Source organism: Meleagris gallopavo, chromosome 3 (assembly GCF_905368555.1).
Source record: "Meleagris gallopavo chromosome 3, MGAL_WU_HG_1.1, whole genome shotgun sequence".
Lineage (NCBI taxonomy): Eukaryota > Metazoa > Chordata > Aves > Galliformes > Phasianidae > Meleagris > Meleagris gallopavo.
In genome coordinates this window covers 71,326,627-71,342,928 of record NC_139406.1, presented here as the reverse complement: position 1 = coordinate 71,342,928, position 16,302 = coordinate 71,326,627, and the positions used below count along the sequence as shown (strand labels likewise).

General features: G+C 45.4%; 1 long non-coding RNA gene across 1 annotated transcript; it reads left to right on the top strand.

The window, feature by feature from the left end:
* Positions 1–4,138: 4,138 nt before the first annotated feature.
* Positions 4,139–13,496, top strand: LOC146544765 (uncharacterized). The gene is made up of 3 exons (XR_014882197.1): positions 4,139–4,388; positions 7,909–7,954; positions 10,958–13,496. It is a non-coding gene; the product is annotated as an uncharacterized LOC146544765 (long non-coding RNA).
* The last annotated feature ends 2,806 nt before the right edge of the window (positions 13,497–16,302 follow it).

Below are 16,302 nucleotides of genomic sequence, written 5' to 3'. Positions count from 1 at the left end.
AAGCTGACCCATAAACCTCACAGACCTGGGATCTGAATTAGGTGCCCAAGGTATTGAGTTAAGTAGATGAGTCTTTGTGGGTCATCCATAGTAATGACATATCTTAAATACGTAATGCACTTGTAAAAGGGGCTGGCAGTACTTCCTAACACTGAAGCTTGCCACAATTTCCTACTATAGAGCGCTTTCCTGCTTCACTAGTTACTTTGAAACTTTTCCTGTTTGAAACATTTTCCCCATCAATTTTCTGCCGCTGATTTATTTTTATGTTGAGCTGAAAGATTCTGCATATGTGGTTGATGCACTCCTAAGATCATGGGTAGGAGAAAGCAGTTTGTTTTGTCCATCTCTCACCTTCCTGTTTTGAATTAGGACTTAAAGAGAAATCGGAGTGGGGAAGGCACAACTTCCATAACAGCATTCCACGTTTTTCACTTTTCCTTTTAGTATCTGCAGAGTTTTATAAATATTTCCAAGAAAAGGGCAGTAGGAGTATGCATGGTAAAGACTTCTTTCTTCTGAGCAGCTAAAATATCTCCTAATTCCTTCCACACCAGGACTGTGTGAGATGCAGAACTGGCAGATGTTACCGATTTGAACAAGTGCCATTCCCTCCTAAGTTTTACCTGTGATCAGGCCCTGAATGCACCACATCCTGTGTGTGACTAAATATAGTCTGACCCTGAGCTGTGAAGCTGTTTCAAGGGATTCTTCTTGCAGTTCTGGCTTCCAGTTTTTCTCTGCTGGGTAGGGCACAAATGCAGCAGGTGACAGCAAGGTCGTCTGTGTTAACTCAGCCAACCAGCATCCCACCAGCCTCAAGTGGGAAGCAGATCCCATTCGGAGCAGTAGAAGTAGGTACAAGGTGGTATGGGGTAAAGAAACTGGTGAGATCAGGATTGGCACAGAGAGGGAAAAGCAAGTGGAGGTGATGTGAGGGAACAGGCAGGCAGGAGGGAGGGTTGAGGGTGCATAGACAAAGGCTTTGAGGAGGCATAGAGAAGCCAAGAAAGGCCAGATCCAGCTGAATGAACAGGGTGGGTGGGGATGAGAGGCTGAAGAAGTCAAGGTTGGAACAAGATACTGCTACTAAAAAGAAAAATGCATCAAGTTTGGTCAAAGGAGGGAGAATGCTGTCCCCCAGATTCTGTAATGGGCCCCATGATGCCCGAGTCTCACTGTTCTGCTCTTGGCAAACACTATTTAAGTCGTGAGTAAAATGATTGCTTCTTCTCACCTGATGTCTTATAAGCCTTAGCAGAGCCACTGACGTCTCTTTGCTATTGATTTGTGAATCACTGCAAATCTAAAAGTATGAGCCAGGTGGAAATGATTACGACCTTCACTGCAGCATAAACTCTCAAACGATACTGATACTATTTTGAAAGCTGCAGGCACTCAGGATTGAAGTTGTCTTTTGAACATGTAACAGCCTTTTACATATGCATCACGATAGAATCTCGAAGGGATACATACTCTGCTTCTTTGCCTTATCCAGCTAACAGGTTGGACAGTTATCTTGGAATAAGCTGAGTTTGTGTCAGAAATAAGGTTACTTTCAAATGACTGTTGCTGGATATAGAGAAGAAAAAAGACACACGAGGAAAGTTTAACACTGAAATGTGCTCTCCCAGAAAGATGTGGAAGCTCTGTCCTTAGCAGTTTTCAAAACTGGGCTGAACAAAGCCCTGAGCAACCTGATCTAACTTTGAAGTTGTCCCTGCTTTGAGTAGAGGGCTGGACTAATTGGTCTCCAAATGCTCCTTCCAGTGTGAGCTGTTCTGCTGTTCAGTATCTCTTGGGCTGTGTCAGGAGTATGGAGAAAGTACAGATCTGTGAGGGAGAGTAGCCACTGATTGTCCCTCTCAAAAGTTCCTTGGGATCTAAAATGTGTGATGGATGCAAAACAACAGAATCTGATCAGACACAATGAGATTTAAAGATCTGATCTGATAAACGAATTCAGGAATTCTCTTCTGTGGTGGGAAACAGCACCAAGAAATCAGCAGCCTGGAAAGTGCTGTGGGACCTTTTGCTAACAGCTTGTTGGCAGCTCCCTGAAGTTGACCAAAGAGCCTTCGGCATACAGATGAACACTGGAAGATTGCCTAAACCTGAGGCCACTTGAAATCATAACTCCAGCTCTCCTCAAGCCGCTTTTAGTGACGGTTCCACTCTCTGTGTCTTTTGAGTGTTTCTGTACACTGTTTGGCACAGCTATAAAATTAAAGAAAAATACAGAAATTAGAAAGCATAACCCAAAAACTATAGTAAACTATATCCTCCAAAGGTATTGCAAGCTTTAATAGCCTGAGAAGCTCTTTAAGAAGATGTTAAAGTGTTATAAGTTCTAAAATGTCAGCCCTGATTTCAACACAAGCTCAGAAACCCCCATGCTAGAGCTTTGGTTCCCCAGCAGCCATGGTGGTGGTAGAATCCAACAGCCAAATATTAGAACAACAAAGAACAAGCTGGGGACTAAAATATCACTGAGCTGAAACTTCTATGAGCAAAACTTGTTTGGGAACCAATATTTACTTCCTTGTAGAGTACAACTACTTCCTTCCAGTGCCTGATTTAGTGGTTGGCAATTCATCCTTCCTCCTGCAGCACACTGAGAACAGCACAATGCCTTCTCACTTTCCTGATTTTTCTCTCATTGCTGTATCATCTCACGGCTGTTGAGAGCCATGTCCTTCAGCTGCTATGAGCTGAGGTAGTCATGGTGGTATAAATTCAAGCAAACACTTGTTGATAACCTCTGCATATTGCCTGACATAGTGATCTTTCCCAAGTTTTTCCACATCTTTGGATCTGGTTGCAAATCCACTGTTAGAATTGGGAATTGGAGGGTAAGAGCCTAAGTGTGGATAAATCCAGCTGTGGATTTACCTGGGGTTTGGAAGTGGAAATAAAAGGTGACTTCAGGCCACCCCATTTTTGGCTCTGGTTTCCATCCTGCTGCCCCAGCCCTTGCAGTGGCATGTTCCCAAGGTGGGCACAGCTTGTTTGGAGCTCCATGTTCCTGCAGGCCCAATGCAGCTGGCTGGCTGCTGCCCAGGTGGGCCTTGCCAGAAGATGTCTGGGAAGCAGTGAGCTGTGCATCGTGCTGCTGAGAGGGAATGTGTGCAGCTGCCTGGCTGTGGGGGTGCACTGCTGTCAGTTTAGGATCTGGACTCAAAGAAACAAGCAGGCTGTGTGCCATGATTGTCCTGCGTCTGCTTTAGTCATGCCAGACCTGCTCCTGCTTGATGCAGAGCATCTGAGGTTACAAAAACTTGGCCCATCCTTGGCAAGTAATCCCATCATACCTATTTGGTGCGAGGCCTGGGGCCCACAGTGCAAGAGAGATGTGGAGCATTTGGAGCAGGTCCAGAGGGAGCTACAAAAATTATCAGAGGTCTGGAGCACCTCTCCTGTGAAGACAGGCTGAGGAAGCTGGACTTGTTCAGTCTGGCAAAGGAAAGACTCCAGGGAGATCTCATTGCAACCTTCCAGCTCTTGAAGGGAGCTTATAAGCAGGAGAGGGACTAACTTTTCATATATGGTGAATAGTGATAGGACAAGGGGGAATGGCTTTAAACTAAGAGAGAGGAGATTTAGATTAGATTTCAGAGGAAAATAGTGAGGCCCTGGCACAGCTGCCCAGAGAACTGTGGTGCCCCATCCCTGGAGGCATTCAAGGGCAGTTTGGATGGGGGCCTAGGCAGCCTGTGCTGGTGGGCAGAAGCCCTGCCTGTGGCAGTGAGGTTGGAGCTGGATGATTTTTGAGGACCCTTCCAAACCAAGCCATTCTGTCATTCTGTGGTTCTATAGTTCTGTGAATGACGACATTCACCAAAGGCAAACCGAGTTTTTGTATGAGGGTGACCTGAGGGTGGCAGCAGCTGCTCACAATAGTGCTGGATCGTGCAGTGCATGTCGCAAGGATTTAGGGAGACTGCAGACTGCTGTGAGAGCGGGAAGCACCGGATAGCAGGAAGGTGCTAAGGTGAAATCTGTTGCTTCTTCCAAACAGAAATAAGGAATGTTCTCTGTATTCTGCATTGAAATTAATGAGGTACATTGGTCCGGTGAGCAGCTCTGTCGTCAGTGGGTTATGATGTGGTTGTGCCTTTTGATGCAGAGGGCACGCCGTGTGGGTTCGCAACTGACGTAAAAGAGCGTGGTTTGTACATCTGGGCAGCAGCCATGCCTGCTGCACACACGGTCGGGAGAGCGAGTGCAGGCACTGCGGCTGCGTCAGTGCTGTCCCAGTGCAGCCCCAGTGCTGCTGTGGGTGCCCGAAAACGTGCCCTCCTATAGCCACTGCCTGGCCACAGACTGATCTGTGAAATACCTCTATCCAACACCCACACAGTCTGTCCAAGTTCCCGGGGTGATCTCAGGTATGTATTTTTCTGCCAATGTCTTGCCACTGTGATTAAGCGGCTGGGAGCACTCCTGTGTTTGTCTGCTAACGCCGTGGGTAACTGTGACTCTGTGCGGAGGCACCCAGCTCTCTCCTGACACCTCACACAGGGCTATGGATCCTGGGCACTGATGAGGCATCACGGTGCTCGATGCCATCCTGCAGAATCTCACAGCTCCTGCGTCTGCAAGCCTGGCATCCTCCATGACATGATTTTGAGAAAGGAAGAAATGACTGCATAGAACTGCTCTATTTTTTTAATTTCCAGGGCTGGCAGACAAAAGTAGGGTCTCATAAGTAACTTAAGGCAGCCTAAGGGTTTCTCTGAATCGCAGTCCGTCATAATAGTCCAAAGAGGTTGCTCCACTATAACCCATTATAAACCTTCAGACATGCCCTCAGCGGTGGTTAAGACCATGGAAGGACCCAGCTCTCTCTGTTACTGAATTTGGCCACTTCAAATCATCACATCAGGATCCAAGATCATGGTGTTTCATTTGGGAGAGACAGAGTCCTATGGGGCAGAACAAAATCTTACCGCATTACCCTTAGGCAATACAATCTTGAGACCACACACAAAACGTCTTTCAGGCCACACTTTTCTTGCAACCCTTGAATAAGAACTGAGTGCAACAATGCCTGAAGTTCAGCCTTTTGTTGTTCTCTGAATCATCACAGCCAGTTCAAGCAAGATGGACATTCCCCAAATACTCTTTCTCCATGCCAGCAAGCCATCATATCTTCAGAGTGCCCAACTACACTTCACTGAGAAGTGAAGATTAAAGATAAAGAGGGCTGCTAGGGAAGATTTCTGTGACTTTGTGTGTCTCTCTCCAGAGTTGTCCTTCTTTTGTCTTCATGTATGACAGCCTCAGGTCCACCTTTGGTGGTCTCTATGTGGATAGGATATATCCCACTAAGGTACATCTGCTACAGTGTTGAAGCCAAACCCTGCTGTGTTGATTCCTGGCTGGTGGAATCTGAAGGGCTTTTCTAAGAACGAAGAAAGCAGCATCTGAGACAGGTTATGAGGACAGGTCTAGTAAAATAAAAGGAAGCAGTTACACTGTGCCACTGATAACTGTCTATAAAAATCAGTGCTGCTTCCATTTCGATCTGCAACATCTAGGCTGGTGACCAGAAATCCCCTGTAGAGACTGTTTACCATCAGCCAAAGCTATTTGCTGCTCTTCTATTCCCAGACGCACGAGAACCTATTGAGCTGCCTGGAGATGGGACTAATGAGAGCTCATGTTGAAAGAAGAAAGCTTTCAGCCTCTGCCAAAGGCACTGATGACAGGCAGGTTTAAAAACAAGTTACAACTCATTACCTGATATCCAGCCCCTGGCTACCCTGTCAGCAGCAGGTCCTGTGCTGGGGGTGCTGAGGGTGATTGTGCTGCCAGGTGGAATACAACTAAATTCTTCTGAACCTGGAGACTTCATTCCCACCAAGTTTTCTGTATGTTGGATCTAGCTGCATCCTGTATGACCTCTGTAGATTTTCTCCTGTGGGAGATAAGTAGTATGGCTGCTCAGACAAATAATGACATGGCTTGAGGTCCCTGTGGAGGTAACTCTCCCATGAGACGTGAGGTGCTGCCATACTTTCCTGCTGGAGTTTTCTGGGCCTGCTCACTGTACCTGAAGTGCTGGCTCTTGGCAGTGCATGGGGATGTGACAGGCTTCCTGATGAATGTCCTCAGTAGGAGCCCTCTCCCTCCAAATGGCGTTCTTCACCCCTTGGAATACTTACACTACAGTTTTCTGCACTTTAAACATGGGGCATATACAGGAAAATAGGTCAGGGTGTAAAAACCAGGAGCTGGGAAGAAGGATGAAAGAGACACTGAGCAAATTTCTTAGGCTGGAAATGAGTTGCTGGAAATAAAATACCGTACTACTGGGAATGAAGAGCAGACTTCCTTTGGCACTCAGTTCCTCTGTGCAGGGCTGGCCATGGCCGGTGAGGGGCTGCAGCTGGGCCTGGTGTCCCATGCTGGGGCTCAAGTCAGTTTCAAGGTGGAGGGGAATTGGCTTTTTTTCAGCTACACAGTATTCAGAGTCATTTCTTCTCCTGCTCCAGCTCCCCACAGGACCTGCAAAAGCAGGAAACATATGGCCCTTTGTTGTTACAGCTTCCGATTCAAAGAATTCACAATGTGATTTGTAACAAACAGCAGTTGTACTGATCAATGGTGCTGATAAGAAGCTCTGATCTTTGTTCTACCTTGAACGGAAGGCTGCCTTGTGTCCTCGTGCCCAGCTCCCAAGGTTGTGCCATGGGCCTGGCTGTGGGGTTCCAGCTGTCACCTGTCCCCAGGGTGGCCCTGTGGGGATGCTGCCAGCAGGGAGCCCCAGCCTGGCATTGAGGCTCAGGCCCCATCCTGATGTGGTGGCTCATTTGCTGCTGTGGAGAGGTGTCTGGCATCATCCTCATATCCTGTGGAAGCCAGTCAGAATGCCATCAGATTCCCATCTAAGAGGGCTGGGAGCGAGAAATGGTCTGACAGAAACCTCATGAAGTTCAGCAAGTAGAAATGCAAAGTCTGGAGGAGGAACAGCTGCAGGCACGATGACGTGCTGGGGGCACCCAGCTGGGAGCAGCTCTGCAGAAAAGGGCCTGGGGGTCCTGGTGGTCACCAAATTGAACATGAGTCAGCAATGTGTCCATGCAATTAGAGGGTGAATAGAATCCTGGGCTGTATTATTGAAGTGTTGCCATCAGGTCAAAGGAGGTGATCCTTCCCCTCCGCTCAGCCCTGGGGAGGCCTGGCATGCTGGGTCCAGTTCTGGGACACCCAATACAAGAGAGACAAGGACATACTGGAGACAGTCCAGTAAAGGGCCATGAAGATGCTGGAGGGCCTGAAGTCCCTCTCCTGTGAGGAGAGGTGGAGAGAGCTGGGCCTGCAGTGATGCTTTGGCAGGCTATCACTAGTTAATGACCTGTCCTTTTTAGGAGTGGTGTTGCACGTTTGTGCTGCTGGAAGTATATGTGAGAGGAGGTGTAGAAAATGTGGCATTGTGATTACTGGCAAGATGTGCAGTGCAGAGGAGGAAAATCTGATGATGCCTCATAAGTGGATAATGTGGTGTGAGAAGCAGCAGTTTTCCCATGTCTGTTTGATGTTCCTCTTAGTACCAGAGAAGAGCTTAATGTCAGTAAAACATATTTTAAAATGCAGATTTTAGAAAGAAAAGTTTCTAGAATTAAACAAGTATCAGTTACAAGTTTTAGAACAGAATTTTTTAAAATAATCCTTGGTAACTTTGATGCTGTCTCCAAAATTAACATGTGGTTATTTGCTGGTCCAGCCCCTCCTGTGCTCAAGTCTGTGACACCAGGCAGGGCCCTGAATGGTCTCCCTTTTTGTATAGCCCTATTTCCTGGGGACCCAGTGGTCACAAACATACTCCTCAGGCTTCCCTGTAACTGTGTTGAAAATTAATTAATGATTATATTAATTTCTGCTTCTCTTGTTAATTAATTTCAGCAAAGAGCATGCATGCTGAGCTTCTGAGGCTGGTAAAGCACAGCAGGTGGGTATGCATTTAGATGTAAGTCATTTCCTCTAGGTAAACCAATTACCTTGATTGCAGAATCACAGAATCACAGAATTGCAGAGGTCTGGAGATCATCCAGTTCAACTCCCTACTGCAGCAACTCCCTACAGTAGGTCACACAGGTAAGCATCCAGGCGGGTCTTGAATATCTCCAGAGAAAGAGACTCCACAACCTTTCTGGGCAGCCTGTTCCAGTGCTCTGTCACCCAAACTGTAAAGAAGTTCTTCTGCATATCTGTTTGGAACTTCCTATGTTTCAGTTTTTGGCCATTGCTCCTTGTCCTATCACTACACGGCACTGAAAGGAATCTGGACTCATCTAGTTGCCTCCCACACATTAGAGTTTTATAAAACATTGATCAGATCCCTTCTCAGTCTTCTCCAGGCTGATCAAACCCAGCTCTCCCAGCCTTTCCTCGTATGGGAGATACTCCAGGACCCTCATCATCTTTGTGTCCCTCCACTGGAATCTCTTTAGAAGTCCCCTGTCTTTTTTGAACTCGAAAGCCCAGAATGGGACACAGTACTCCAAATGTAGCCTCACGAGGGCAGAGTAGACCTGCTGGCCACCTTCTTTGTAATGCACCTCAGGATACTATTGGCCTTCTTGGCCACAAGAACATCCTGGCTTAGATCTCAGCAGTGGCAGCCACCTACTTTTCTTCTCATGCTTTGAGATGCAGAAATGATTCTCTGCTGTCTTTGCTTAGCTAAGATTTTTCAGTAAAAGATGCATCTTAAAAGCATGGGGTTGCAGACGTAAGTAATACCTTCATAACCCACCGATGCCAAGTCAAGCAGAGGGATTTGATGTAGCATTGCTGAAAGCAGATTTAGGGTGGGATGACACATTATGGTCAATGGTAGATTTGGGAACCTTCTCACTGGCAGCTGCAGTGCTACTGCAGGCTGTTCCTGTATAGATGGTGTATGTCAACATTACAAAAACCTGTGGAAACTGGAAATTACCCTGCATTTCAGATGGGCACATCTCAGATTTTTCATCAACAACTTTCTCTGTATGGACTCAGTGACATGATTTCAGTGCTTCACATGGTTTTCAGAAAAGCACCGATTTTGTGCTCTAAAATTTGTTATGATTTGCCGTGGGAAATACGTTTGGACCTGGGTTCTGGCTGGGTGGCTTCATTATTCTTTGGGGAAAAAGGAGAGTTGCTAACTGTAAACACACGATCCAGCATAGGACCTTCTCTTCCGACCTGCTGTGACCTGTCCATCTATTGGCCATTGTGTCTGTTTGGCCACTGATGGCATCTCAGAAAACTTTTAGGTAGGTAACGTTTCCTTTAAAGACTTCTGAGCTCATGAGAATGAGATAGTGCATTCCCATGTGGTTAAGTTATGCTCTTGCAAGTCCTAGCAAGAAGTGTTAGAAAAACAGCCCTTCGTTGCTAGGAGGTGCCGTGTGGGGTTTAATTAATCAGGATGGCTGTGCTCTCTGTTTGCTATCACTGCCGATATAACATAGACATTTCCAAAACCAAAAGTTGTGATGGACTCCTTTTGGGCCAAGAGCTTTACTTATAGAAACACACACTACTAATGCAGTTGAGGCAAATGTTAGTCATTTCACACTGCACCGAGAAACACCCCAAAACTGGGGCCCATGAGAGGTGCTTGGGCACTATGGGCTCTGCACAAATTTCTCCTCTCCCACATTGTTAGAACAGCAGTGACGTGGAAACACCTACAACTCTGTCAGTATCAAAGGTTTTCCTCTTCCACAAAATGGGGAATATTTAACTCAAAGTTTATTGATCAGATTTTGAGGCAGCTCAACTAAGCTGTCTTAAGACACAAATGAGAGTCTTGGCTTGCCTCTTTCAAGGGCAGAAAATGTTGCCACGGAGTGCAGCCTCCTTGCTGTTTCCAGTTGAGTTGCCCATGTGATATGTTTCCATCAATACAATTCAATTTCAGCAAAAGAGGGTTTGGTAGACTGGATGAAAGTAATTGAGAAGGCAAAACAGAAAAGCCAGGAGGAGAGTGATAAAGCCTAATGGTGTTTGGAGCAGGCTCTTCAACCTGATGATGATGAAAGCCCGAGACTGTAGCAGGCAGTCACATTTAGATTTGGAAACACAAAGACGAAAGGCACATGACTTACAAATGCATGTTAAATTTGCTGGACAAGCAAACTTGCTGCTAGTTGGCTCCTAGCATCTGTTCCCTTGGAAGTACTATCCAAACAAAAATATTTGGTATTTCCCTCAACTGAAGCCAGGTATTTCCTCAGCAATGTGGGGAGTGTGTAGATGGAAGGCAGGCATCAAATTCCCCAAAGCCTTTCACTTAGAGACTGCACAAATGCCTTTAAAATAACTGGGCTTGGGGTTCATGATTCAGCTTCAGTGCACCCTCAAGTGTCATGAGGACTAATCTTAGTGAGTAAGCCATGACTCACACTGTGTGCAAATGCGAGATATTTCTTTTATCTTTCCCTCTCTTTTAGCCTTAAAAAGAGAGACTCTTCCTCAGAAGGCAAGGACAAACTTTTGCAAAACAACCAGATCCTTATGCTGCTAATCCATAAGGATATCTTTCTCCTTAAAGAACCCTGCACCTCCTCTTCTTAAGAGCATCCTAGAACCACTGACTTATAGAATTGCAGGTGATAGGGAGCAACTTCTTGCCAGAACTGAGACACTGGAATGATGATATTCATGTACAGTCTAATATAAAAGCATCTAGTACTTACTAATAGTTAGAAATCTTGTCTGGGAGGAGTAGGCCTGAGCTTCAACCCCATGCTCTGCACTGTGTCCCTGGGGACGACAGGAACAGCCTTGGCAACATACAAGTCCGAGTCCCTTCCAATTAGGGAGAGAAGTAAATGCTGCTTTCCCACTTCCTGCACGAGTGCTTTGTCCACAAGGCTGCCATGAAAAACTTGTTGGAATTCATCTTCTGGCTATTTTTGGATAGAAATAACTACTGTTTGTTTTGCTTGTTTGCTAGTTTGAATGTCTTTTGCTACGTGCGTCTTGCTGAAGACTTGAGATGTGTGCTGGGAATCCCAAAGGGACCAGACTGTCACGACAGAGAAGGCACCCACCAATGTGAGCAGTGTGTGAATCTCAGAAGAGTTATGATAACCACAGACACAGAAATGGCACTCAGGAGCAGGGACAGTGCACACTTTGAAGAAACCTAGAGCACTGCCTGGCAAAATCCTACACCCTATATGCTCTGAGGTGTATGTTTGGACTAGTAGGGTTTGGTAGCCTGCTCTGTCATCGTCCACTAAATTTCCCCTTTGTTGCATTTGAAGAACTCATACATTTGTTTTTGGAACAAATCTAATGTTTTCTAATGTAATTTTTTATCAGCTGATCCACTGCATAAGTGCCAGATATAGGACTGATACAAGCACTGCCTTTTCTGTAATCCCAGCAATATATAGACACCAAAGCAAACTGTTCCTTGCACAAGTGCTGGATGTCACTACCTATTATTAAATATATTACTATTACATTACCGTATACAATGTTATTATAGTCACTGCTCTCTCCGGTAGGCTGCCCACTTTTCCCCTACATTTCCTTGCATAGCCCAACTCCAGGTTTAGCAGCATAGTTGCTCCAGAGCTGCCTTCCCTACCCTGCAGCACTGAGGCAGCAAAGTGTTAGTGGTACTATGAGCTGTTGTGCAACCTGCAGTGACAACCATCTTCTGTTTATGAAGAACAGGATTACCAGAACACTGTGAGACAGCAGCAGTGGATTTTCCATGCAAGCACTGCCTCTGCAGCAGGGCAGGAGGGGAACACCCCTGTGCTGGCAGGAAAGAAACTGCTGTGGGAGCATCACCCTGCCTCACTGGGGCTGGCACCTCTCCTGCATCCAGGTACAAACATCTGTGCTCTGTATCTCTGCAGCCAGTGATTGTGGCCCCTGATCCTGTCGGATGTACAGGGTGCTGAAATCAGTGGGGGCGAGACGTCTCAATGTTTTTTTTAATGGAGGACTCATGCAATTTGCTGCAACCCAAATGCATGTCAGGATCCCTCTTAAGTATTTCATGGCCTCAGAGACAAACTATGATGTGGTTGCAAAACCCGGCACAAATATACAACCACAAGAATAGCCCCATTGCAGTAGCAATGGAGAAATCCTGCTCCTAGCTTGTCAGTACTTGCAGCTAAAATGCAGAAAGACAAACTGTAGTTACTGTTCTAGCAATGAGCTTTGTGTTTTCAACTTCTATCAAGTAAAACAAATTATATGCCCTCAGATTTTCCTCGTTAGAATTAATCAAGCGCACTTGACTTGCTACAGATGATTTTGATTAGGATCATGTATACTCTTAGGAACCAAAAATAACCCATCATGACTGGAGTGTACATGCTGTTGCAGCCAGCAGTACTGTGTGGTATCTGCTGCACCAAAGGACAGAGAACTCCTAGGGTAGGAATCCAAACCGTTGACAGCAGAAACGGTAAATGGCACACCCAAAATGAAACAAATAAGACCACCCAAAATGATGATTTTACCAAGTGCATGCTTATTTGGCCGTATGGTTGGTTGAAATTCCATTTTCTGATATAAAATGAATCACCGAATCATAGACTCATTAAGACTGGAAAGACCACTAATATTATCTAGTCTAACCATTGACCCATTCCCACCATTCCCACTAACCATATCCCTCTGTGACACATCTACATGGTTCTTGAACACCTCCAGGGTCTATGACTCCCACAGCTCCCTGGGCAGCCTGTGCCAATGCATCACCACTCTTATTGAGAAGAAATTTTTCCTAATATCCAACCTGGGCTGTAATGGAAAACTTAGCTCTATATCCATTTGTGCACAAATATTTTTCCATACACTCCTGCATGGTCTGCAATGCGTAGATCAGATCTTACCTACACTTTTTGTGATGCCAGCAGATTCTTCTTTTCACGGTCTTTTAGTACTGAAGAAAAAACAGATGTCTTCCCAACAAAGCACTCCTGTCTGTCAGCTGAGCTTCTCTATGTGCACACTATTGTAACTGCACAAGTCGTACGTTGCACACTCACCACTGCCCATGTAAGCTGAGATGCTGGCAGCTGTGCAACACTTCACTGCATGTAAGCAGTGTCGATAAAAATAAAAACGGAGAAAGAAGGGAAGAGTGTTTTGTTTTTGTTGTGACAGCTTATTGATGTTTTAAATAAGTTATTCTGACATTCTGTCATCATTTCTTTCTTTTAGGCTTAGTTTTCCTGTGCAGCAATCCTTATTCATACTTGTATCAGCAGCTGGGTCCATGAGGACTGCGTTAGTGTGGATGCAAGGGTTATCTATTGTCGTGCCAAACTCCTGGGTTTCTGACAGACCTGCAGTCTGCTGAATTGTTTTCATAAGTACCAGAAAGTGCCTGTGAGAGAAAAAATGAAGGTATGCAAGGGGAATAAAATAAAGAAATATCTGCACCTGAGATCATTTTTCACTTTTTGGATAGTCTTGGAGAACAATGCATACATTTGTATAGCGTCATGCACATGGCACGGCGGGCCTTTTACTCTACAGGCCTTTTATCTCATCTGGATCGCAGTAGTAGGTTAGAAAGAAAAAGTACGTCTCAAGCTTTTATCATGTTGTTAACATTCCTGTTGCATGTACTAACTGCAGAATCACCTCAGTACTGCATTGGGTATGGGCAAACAACCACTGGGCCATACATAGGAAGATGTGCAGTACTTGAGACCCAGGTGGCACAGCCAGGGGGGACTGCGGGGCTGGGCCTGGTGTCTTCTCCGTGAGCTGCTTTCCTTTTTTTTTCCTCCTCTCCTCAATCCCCAGGCTGGATCCTGGAGCTTTCTGAGATATTTCAGATCTGCCTCGTGGCTGCTTGGTGGCACACATGGGGCTGTTAGGGGAATACATGAAGAAGGGAAAGTTTGAAAAGCAGAAACATATTTCATACGATCTTTTTTTTAACGCACTTCTCGTGTGTAAGATGTGCCAAATGTTTCCACTGGAAACTTTATAAAAAATGATTCATGTGAAGGGGTTCTACAATTCTGGCATCTCTCTCCCCTCTCCAGAGAGCTGTCATAGCTCATGAAGCTCTGTTCTGTGTACTGAATGCATTGGCAGCTGGAAATTATCATTTGCTGGTCTTTGTATGTAGCTCATTTAAGAGACTCCACCAGTAACGAGGGATCTTGCTCTTTTAACTGCAGCATGGGATGAAGTTCCTCTGCTAGGACCAGGGTTCACTCCAGCATTGATTTTATAACAAGCGGAAAAAATAAGCATTCTGTATGAGATTCAGGCCAGCTGTGTGCATTCCTCACATTCCTTCAAAGGGCAACCAGAGGGACAGGCACGTCGTAGCCCTGGGCTCTTTTCCCTTATGCTCTGCTGCTGCACGATACCCTTCTTAAGGCTTCCTCCTTGCTTTTTCTCTCTTGTTTGCTTTTCTTTAAACAAGAGGCTTTAGACAAGTCTGCCTGCTGCCATTCCCAAGATGTAACCTCCATTTTAGTGGCACTGTGGGATATGGGGCGGAGGGCAGCTTTCTCCAAAGAAGGGGCGAGTGAGCATCCACACATTTATATGATCTGATTTTTGGGTGGTCTTGTATGGAGCCAGGAGTTGGACTCAATGATTCTTGTGAGTCCCTTCCAATTTGGGGTATTCTATGATTCTGTGTTTCTGCGATCTGGGAACGCAGCATCCCCCAGGGCTCCTGGCAGCATGTGCTCTGGGGCATTTATTTTGATTACTCCTTGCTTCAGCGTTATATATGCAAGCTGTAGAGGAAGCAGGGCTTTCCTGGCAGCTATTTGCCTTCTCAGAATGGGGAGACGGGGTATGTGCTCTGCTTGCCTGGCTCACATGAGCTATTTCCATGAAAAGGTTGAAATGCATCCGTACATAGTAACAAGAAAGACAGAGAGACTGCAGTGATGGTGTCAGTCCCAAGCTGCCAGCCGTTTCTCTGTGTTGCAGGAGTTCTTGGAATAAAGTGTGGGAAAGATTGGATGTTTGGGAAAATTTCTTCTCAGAAAGAGCTTTGAGGTGTTGGAACACTCTGCCCTGAGAAGCGCTGGAGTCACCATTCTTGGAGATGTTCAAGATGTTCAAGATCTCCTTGGAGACATGTAGATGTGGCACTGAGGGGCGTGGGTTAGTGGGCATGGTGGGAGTGGGCTGATGTTTGGATGATCTTAAGGGTCTTTTCCAGCCTTAAAAATTCTATTATTCTATGAAAGATAAGAAAACTGTCAGCTGTAGGCATTGGCAGCCAGGAAGGTGACCTGAACATCCCATTGCTCCCTGAGCACTGTGCCACCATCCCTCCTAATGGCTGGGAAGTGGCTGTGAAACTCGTACTGGAGACCCCATACCTACCCCACCATGCCTACCAGCCACTAGCCAAATACTTCTTGCTCCATTCTCATCCTTGTTGCTGCCCAGGCTGCCGGTTTTAGGGGCAAATGAATCTGCCACAAGAATCTCCTGTGCAAGGGTGACATGTGCTATTAATAAAGACTGCCTTCAACTTCTAAATTGAGGCACTTAAAAGCCACAGTGAATGCATTTTTCATTAACGAAAAAACCCACAATCTTTGCTGTTGAAATTTAAATAGATCCACGAACTTTTGTATCCTGCATGCTATTTTAAAACTGTAAATCTATTCCACTTTTTCCATTGTGGTTATTGTCATATTTCATTATGTTCTCATGCAGGCAACGCTTTCTGGTCTTTTATTATAAAGGATTCTGCGTTTCCAGGCATAGGTTCTCATGCTCAACTCAACAGGCTTGGTAAAAAAAAGAGTCTTCAACCAATTTTTTTTAATGGTATAAGGTTTCAGAAAGGAAATAAAATATTAAGACATCAAGGCAGCAAGAAATTGATGCTAAAATCTCGAAATTTAGCTTAAGGTGTTCTAAGAAGTTTTAAAAGTATAAAAATGAAAAAACTTAAACATGGGGAAGTTAAGTATTTTCTGCGACCTTTTTTTTAAAAAATCAAGCTGGTCTCAGAGAATCAGACTGTATTGTGGTGTAGGTCATGAGCATGGCCTCAAACTGGATGATAAATCTATAGGCAGCATAAAGCCAGACAAAAAGCTTCAGGGCTATTCAGAGTTTGACTGGAAAACACACTCAACCATGCTCCAAAGAAAATCCCATTCTTTTCTGCAGCTATGGTGGAGAATTGAACTACAGTTTCCAATCCCCCATACTCTTTCCTGTGCTACCTCTTTGTGCCCCGATGACCTCAAAGGACTCTGGAGCTATTTCCTTCTCTGTTAAATCCTATGTAAAAGTCTTTTTTGCTCATTCTGTGAATGTTTTGAG